This window comes from Triticum aestivum, chromosome 1B (assembly GCF_018294505.1).
Source record: "Triticum aestivum cultivar Chinese Spring chromosome 1B, IWGSC CS RefSeq v2.1, whole genome shotgun sequence".
In the NCBI taxonomy this organism is placed as follows: domain Eukaryota; kingdom Viridiplantae; phylum Streptophyta; class Magnoliopsida; order Poales; family Poaceae; genus Triticum; species Triticum aestivum.
In genome coordinates this window covers 570,137,940-570,145,051 of record NC_057795.1, presented here as the reverse complement: position 1 = coordinate 570,145,051, position 7,112 = coordinate 570,137,940, and the positions used below count along the sequence as shown (strand labels likewise).

The following is a 7,112-nucleotide window of genomic DNA, read 5'->3' as shown; positions in this document are numbered from 1 at the left end:
ACTGTGACACCGGGGATTGACGTTGTTTTTGGTACTTTGTTGGTGCAGATTGCGTGCTACCTCCACTCATGCTATAAGGCGGGGGCTTCCAACACCTGCAAGAAGAATGGTTGGCGTATGGAAACTGCTCTCACCACCATGCTAGTGATTGTGCTTTACAGTAGTTGACATGCTCTATTCCTGTCTGTTTTGCTTGCTGTCAAAGATGGTGTGTATTGTACACACCCCTCTGTGATTTATGCACTTCACATGCATTTTCCCCATCACCCACAAACCGTAACATGCTAGTTGTATGTGCTACTGCAATTCTTGCAATTGATTTCAAATTGTTCTCTGCTTTGTGTGTGCACGTGTGTTAATGATGGATTGGCTGGTCAGATGATGCTACAACAACATATTCCTGAGATTCTCTTTGAGGAATACAAAATCAAGGTTTTAAAGACTGATGGCCAGCCTGTCTAATGTTTGTTTTCTTCTATACACTTGCTCCTTCCAGTAGGCATTGCAAGTGATGTGTTCAAGTCTAGTCCTCTAGTCACATTTTTTAACCAGTACCATATGATTGTAGCATACTTCTAGTTTTAGTCATTTAACATCTTAATTTAGCTAGAATGATGAAGTAGTTGCACTTGGAAGATGGGCTGAGCAAATGATGATTCATATGATTATTCTGGCGTTGCTATATTTGATCTGGTGGTGCCAAAAAACTCATATGCTTATGTTGAGCTTACTTTTAATATCATTTTATTCTGTGTGATGAGCTTAGTTTTGTATTGTAGCCACCTTCTTGTTTACTTTGTTGAATCCTATCTTGTGTACTAATCATGAGCTACTAGCATTTGGCTTCTGTGTGCTAATTAAACCTGATAAGTATGTATACTTCTTTGAGATACAAATTCCACATTGCATGTTTATGTGCTAATTAAACCTGATAAGTATGTATACTTCTTTGAGATACAAATTCCACATTGCATGTTTATGAGGTTCAATTTCTACAGATGTTGGCAAATGAATGTGTCACATGTCTCTCCTTAGGGGTTGTTTTAAACCGCAAATGATCTATTGTATCAATTTTTTGCTGTTCAAAGATTGAAATCCTGGTTCATTTTCAAAGATCGAAATGTTGTTGACCCTGTTCTTCTATGCTTAAATGGTAAAAATGTCGCATTTTGCTTGTTCTAACCATTTTTCTTGATAACTTGCAGATGCTGGCCTTCATTCATGTTTTGTCGTGAGGTCCAGGATGAACAAGTTGGGAGCTAGTTATACTGTGATAGTTGTTACCTGATGTGAACATTTTTTTTATTGTAAACTTGATGTGAACCATATTTTTCTGTAATAATGTGTTATCAGGATGAACCATCCTTGCTGTGTTACCAGGATGAACAAGTTTGATTGTAATAATGTGCCAAGTTTTGCTCTTTCTGATTTTATTCGTAATGTGTACCATATTTTTTCCTGATTAGTCGTGCTCTGTTTGAAGCATTTTGTTTTCTCTTTGTTCGGATTTAAATATTGTTATTTATTTACTGGAAAATTGAGATCTGAAGAATATAACAGTGACAACTGGGACCCAATTGTTAGAACCTGACAACTGGGTCCCATCTCACTAGTTGGCTCATCTTTTGGAAAAAATAAAATAAAAAAGGCCATGGCCTAGAAAATAAAAAGGTCGAATTCTTGGGCCAGGCCCATGTAGCTAATAAAAGCACAGGAAAGAAAATATAGAAAGGCTGAATTGTTGGGCTAGGCCCATGTAGAAAACCGAATTGGACTGGGCTGAATCTTGTGCCACATCAGCTTGCCTCGCTGGATGCCTACGTGGCCTGGGGAGGTTGCTAGTGACCAAAATGCCAAAGTGGACATATTTTGGTCATAAACATATTCGACCATTCTAGAAGAAAGGTCGCTATAGTCAGTTTACGACCGCCAGCTTTTGACCTTCTATTTTTGGTCACAAAAAGGTCGCAAATGAAAAACCATGACCTTTCAGTGACCAATAGTGGTGGTCACAAGTTGACATATTTCTTGTAGTGCCTTCCTCTTCTTGGAGATCTATTCGATGTAACTCTTTTTGCGGTGTGTTTGTCGAGATCTGATGAATTGTGGGTTTATGATCAAGTTTATCTATGAGAAATATTTGAATCTCCTCTGAATTCTTTTATGTGTGATTAAGTTATCTTTGCAAGTCTCTTCGAATTATCAGTTTGGTTTGGCCTACTAGATTGATCTTTCTTGCAATGGGAGAAGTGCTTAGCTTTGGGTTCAATCTTGTGGTGTCCTTTCCTAGTGACAGCAGGGGCAGCAAGGCACGTGTTGTATTGTTGCCATCGAGGATAAAAAGATGGGGTTTATATCATATTGCACGAGTTTATCCCTCTACATCATGTCATCTTTCTTAATGTGTTACTCTGTTCTTCATGAACTTAATCTAGATGCATGCTGGATAGCGGTCGATGTGTGGAGTAATAGTAGTAGATGCATGCAGGAGTCGGTCTACTTATCACGGACGTGATGCCTATATACATGATCATGCCTAGATAATCTCATAATTATTCGCTTTTCTATCAATTGCTCGACAGTAATTTGTTCACCCACCGTAATAATTATGCTATCTTGAGAGAAGCCACTAGTGAAACCTATGGCCCCCGGATCTATCTCTTATCATATAATCTTTCAATCTACTTCTATTTGCATCTTTACTTTTCCAATCTATATCATAAAATACCAAAAATGTATTTATCTTATGATATTATCTCTATCAGATCTCACTTTCGCAAGTGGCCTTGAAGGGATTGACAACCCCTTTATTGCGTTGGTTGCGAGTTCTTTGTTTGTTTGAGGAGGTGCGCGGGACTTGTGAGGAGCCTCCTACTAGATTGATACCTTGGTTCTCAAAAACTGAGGGAAATACTTACGCTGCTGTGCTGCATCACCCTTTCCTCTTCAAGGAAAACCAACGCAAGCTCAAGACGTAGCAAGAAGGATTTCTGGCGCCGTTGCCGGGGAGGTCTTCGCTCAAGTCAAGACATACCAAGTACCCATCACAAACTCAGCTCCCTCGCATTTACCTTATTTTCCATTTTCCTCTCATTTTCCTCTCCCCCACTTCACGCTTGCCGTTTTATTCGCCCTCTCTTTCCCAATCTCTTTCTCCTCTCTCTTTTGCTTGCCTTTTTGTTTGCTTGTGTGTTGGATTGCTTGTCGCGATGGTAAAAGACAATACCAAATTGTGTGATTTCTCCAATACCAATAATAATGATTTCCTTAGTACTCCGATTTCTACTCTTAATGTTGTTGAGTCTTGTGAAATCAATGCTGCTTTGCTAAATCTTGTTATGAAAGATCAATTATCCGGCCTTCCTAGTGAAGATGCCGCGACCCATCTAAACAACTTTGTTGATTTGTGTGAGATGCAAAAGAAGAAAGATACGGATAACGATATTGTTAAATTAAAGTTATTTCCGTTTTCACTTAGAGATCGTGCTAAAATTTGGTTTTTGTCATTGCCTAAAAATAATATTGATTCATGGAATGAGTGCAAAGATGCCTTCATCTCTAAGTATTTTCCTCCCGCTAAGATCATCTCCCTTAGGAACGATATTATGAATCTTAAACAACTTGATCATGAGCATGTTTCCCAATCTTGGGGAAAATGAAATTGATGATTCGCAATTTCCCTACTCATGGTTTGAATTTATGGATGATCATACCGTTTTTTTATGCTGGATTGAATTTTGCTTCTAGAAATCTTTTAGATTCGGCCGCGGGAGGAACGTTTATGGAAATCACCTTAGGAGAAGCTACTAAACTCCTTGATAATATTATGGCTAATTATTCTCAATGGCACACTGAAAGATCTACTAGTAAAAAAGTGCATGCTATAGAAGAAATTAATGTTTTGAGTGGAAAGATGGATGAACTTATGAAATTATTTGCTACTAAGAGTGCTCCTATTGATCCCAATGATATGCCTTTATCTACTTTGATTGAGAATAGTAATGAATCTATTGATGTGAATTTTGTTGGTAGGAATCATTTTGGTAACAAGGCTTATAGAGGAAACTTTAATTCTAGACCGTTCCCTAGTAATTCCTCTAATAATTATGGCAATTCCTACAATAATTCTTATGGTAATTTTAATAAGATGCCCTCTGATTTTGAAAATAGTGTGAAAGAATTTATGGTCTCTCAAAAGATTTTAATGCTTTGCTTGAAGAAAAATTGCTTAAAGTTGATGATTTGGCTAGGAACATTGATAGACTTTCGCTTGATGTTGATTCTTTGAAACTTAGATCTACTCCTCCTAAGCATGATATCAATGAGTCTCTCAAAGCTATGAGAATTTCCATTGATGAACGCAAAGAAAGAATCGCTAGATTGCGTGCTAAGAAAGATTGCTTTGCTAAAGCGTGTTCTTCTAGTTTCCATGAAAATAATGATGAAGATCTAAAACTTATAGATGTGTCAGCTATTAAATCTTTGTTTTGCAATATGAATCCTAATAATGATGGGACTGGAGATGAGTCAACTTTAGTTAAAAGGCGTCCCAATGATTCAGATTTTTTAGATCTTGATGCTAAATTTGGTAAAGTGGGATTGGAGAGGTCAAGACTTTAAATAGCATTGAACCCACTATCTTGGATTTCAAGGAATTTAATTATGATAATTGTTCTTTAGTAGATTGTATTTCCTTGTTGCAATCTGTATTGAATTCTCCTCATGCTTATAGTTAAAATAAAGCTTTTACCAAACATATTATTGATGATTTGATGCAATCTTATGATGAAAAACTTAATTTGGAAGTTTCTATACCTAGAAAACTTAATGATGAGCGGGAACCTACTATAAATATTAAAATTAAAGATTATGAGTGTTATGCTTTGTATGATTTGGGTGCTAGTGTTTCCACAATTCCGAAAACTTTATGTGATATTATAGGTTTCCATGAACTTGATGATTGCTCTTTAAATTTGCACCTTGCAAATTCCACCATTAAAAAGCCCATGTGAAGGATCAATGATGTTATTATTATTGCAAATAGGAACTATGTGCCCGTAGATTTTATCGTTCTTGACATTGATTGCAATCTTTCATGTCCTATTATTCTTGGTAGACCTTTCCTTAGAATGATTGGTGCGATTATTGATATGAAGGAAGGGAATATTAGATTCCTATTTCCATTAAGGAAAGGCATGGAGCACTTTCCAAGAAAGAAAGTCAAATTACCTTGTGAATCTATCATGCGAGCTCCTTATGAATCAAGTGCTACAGATGGCACTAGTTAGATCTATCCTCGCTTTTATGCCTAGCTTGGGGCGTTAAACAATAGCGCTAGTTGGGATGCAACCCAATTTTATTTTATATTTTTTGTTTTGCTCCAATTTAGTAATAAATCTTGCATCTACTCTCTGTTTAGATGTGTTTTCTTGTTTTAATTAGTGTTTGTGCCAAGTAGAACCTATAGGATAACCTATGGTAGGAGTTAATTTGATTCCGCTGAAAAACAGAAACTTTGCGCTCACGAGAAACAATTCAATAAATCACAGAAACATGCTTTTGCATTGATTATTTTTTCTGTAGTCAATAGACAAGTTTCCTAGGACGTCCTATTTTGGTAGGATTTTTGGAGTTCCAGAAGTATCCGAAAGTTGCAGATTGCTACAAACTGTTCTGTTTTTGACAGATTCTGTTTTTCGTGTGTTGTTTGCTTATTTTTGATGCATCTATGGCTAGTATGTAGGGGTATGAACCATAGAGAAGTTGAAATAGAGTAGGTTTAACACCAATATAAATAAAGAATGAGTTCATTACAGTACCTTATGTGGTGGTTTTTCCTTCTTGCACTAACGGAGCTTATGAGATTTCCTGTTGAGTTTTGTGTTGTGAAGTTTTCAAGTTTTGGGTAAAGATTTGATGGATTATGGAATAAGGAGTGGAAAAATCCTAAGATTGGGGATGCCCATGGCACCCCAAGATATTCAAGGATAACCAAAAGCCTAAGCTTGGGGATGCCCCAAAAGGCATCCCCTCTTTCGTCTTCGTCTATCGGTAACTTTACTTGGAGCTATATGTTTATTCGCCACATGATATGTGTTTTGCTTGGAGCGTCGTGTATGATATTAGTCTTTGATTTTTAGTTTACCACAATCATCCTTGCTGTACACACCTATTGGGAGAGAAATACTTGATTTGAAATTTGTTAGAATACTCTATGTGCTTCACTTATATCTTTTGAGCTAGATAATTTTCGCTCTAGTGCTTCACTTATATCTTTTAGAGCACACGGTGGTGGCTTAATTTTGTAGAAATTGTTGATCTCTCATGCTTCACTTATATTATTTTGATAGTATTTTAGAACAACATGGTATTTGCTATGGTTATAAAATTGGTCCTAGAATGGTGGGCATACAAGTTGGGTATAATAAAAACTATCATAGGAAGTGAATTGAATACTATGATCAACTTGATGCTTAATAATTGTTTTGAGATATGAAGGTGGTAATATTAGAGTCATGCTAGTTGATGGAATTGTGAATTTAAAAAATACTTGTGTTGAGGTTTGCAAGTCCCATAGCATGCACGTATGGTAACCGTTGTGTGGAAAATTTAAAGCATGAGGCGTTATTTGATTGTCAACCTTATGAGTGGCAGTCGGGGACAAGCGATGGTCTTTTCCTACCAATCTGTCCCCTAGGAGCATGCACGTAGTGCTTGGTTTCTGATGACTTGTAGATTTTTGCAATAAGTATGTGAGTTCTTTATGACTAATGTTGAGTCCATGGATTATACGCACTCTTACCTTACCATCATTGCTAGCCTCTTCGGTAACATGCATTGCCCTTTCTCACCTTGAGAGTTGGTGCAAACTTTGCCAGTGCATCCAAACTCCGTGATACGATACACTCTATCACACATAAACCTCCTTATATGTTCCTCAAAACAGCCACCATACCTACCTATTATGGCATTTCCATAGCCATTCCGAGATATATTGCCATGCAACTTTCCACCATTTCTTTCATCATGACACACATCATCATTGTCATATTGCCTTGCATGATCATGTAGTTGACATTGTATTTGTGGCAAAGCCACCATGCATAATTTTT

General features: G+C 37.0%; 1 non-coding gene across 1 annotated transcript; it reads left to right on the top strand.

Annotated features, from left to right (window-relative positions):
• The first annotated feature begins 372 nt into the window (after positions 1 to 372).
• Positions 373 to 452, top strand: LOC123150800 (small nucleolar RNA SNORD36). Its single transcript, XR_006475359.1, has one exon. It is a non-coding gene; the product is annotated as a small nucleolar RNA SNORD36 (small nucleolar RNA).
• Positions 453 to 7,112: the final 6,660 nt, after the last annotated feature.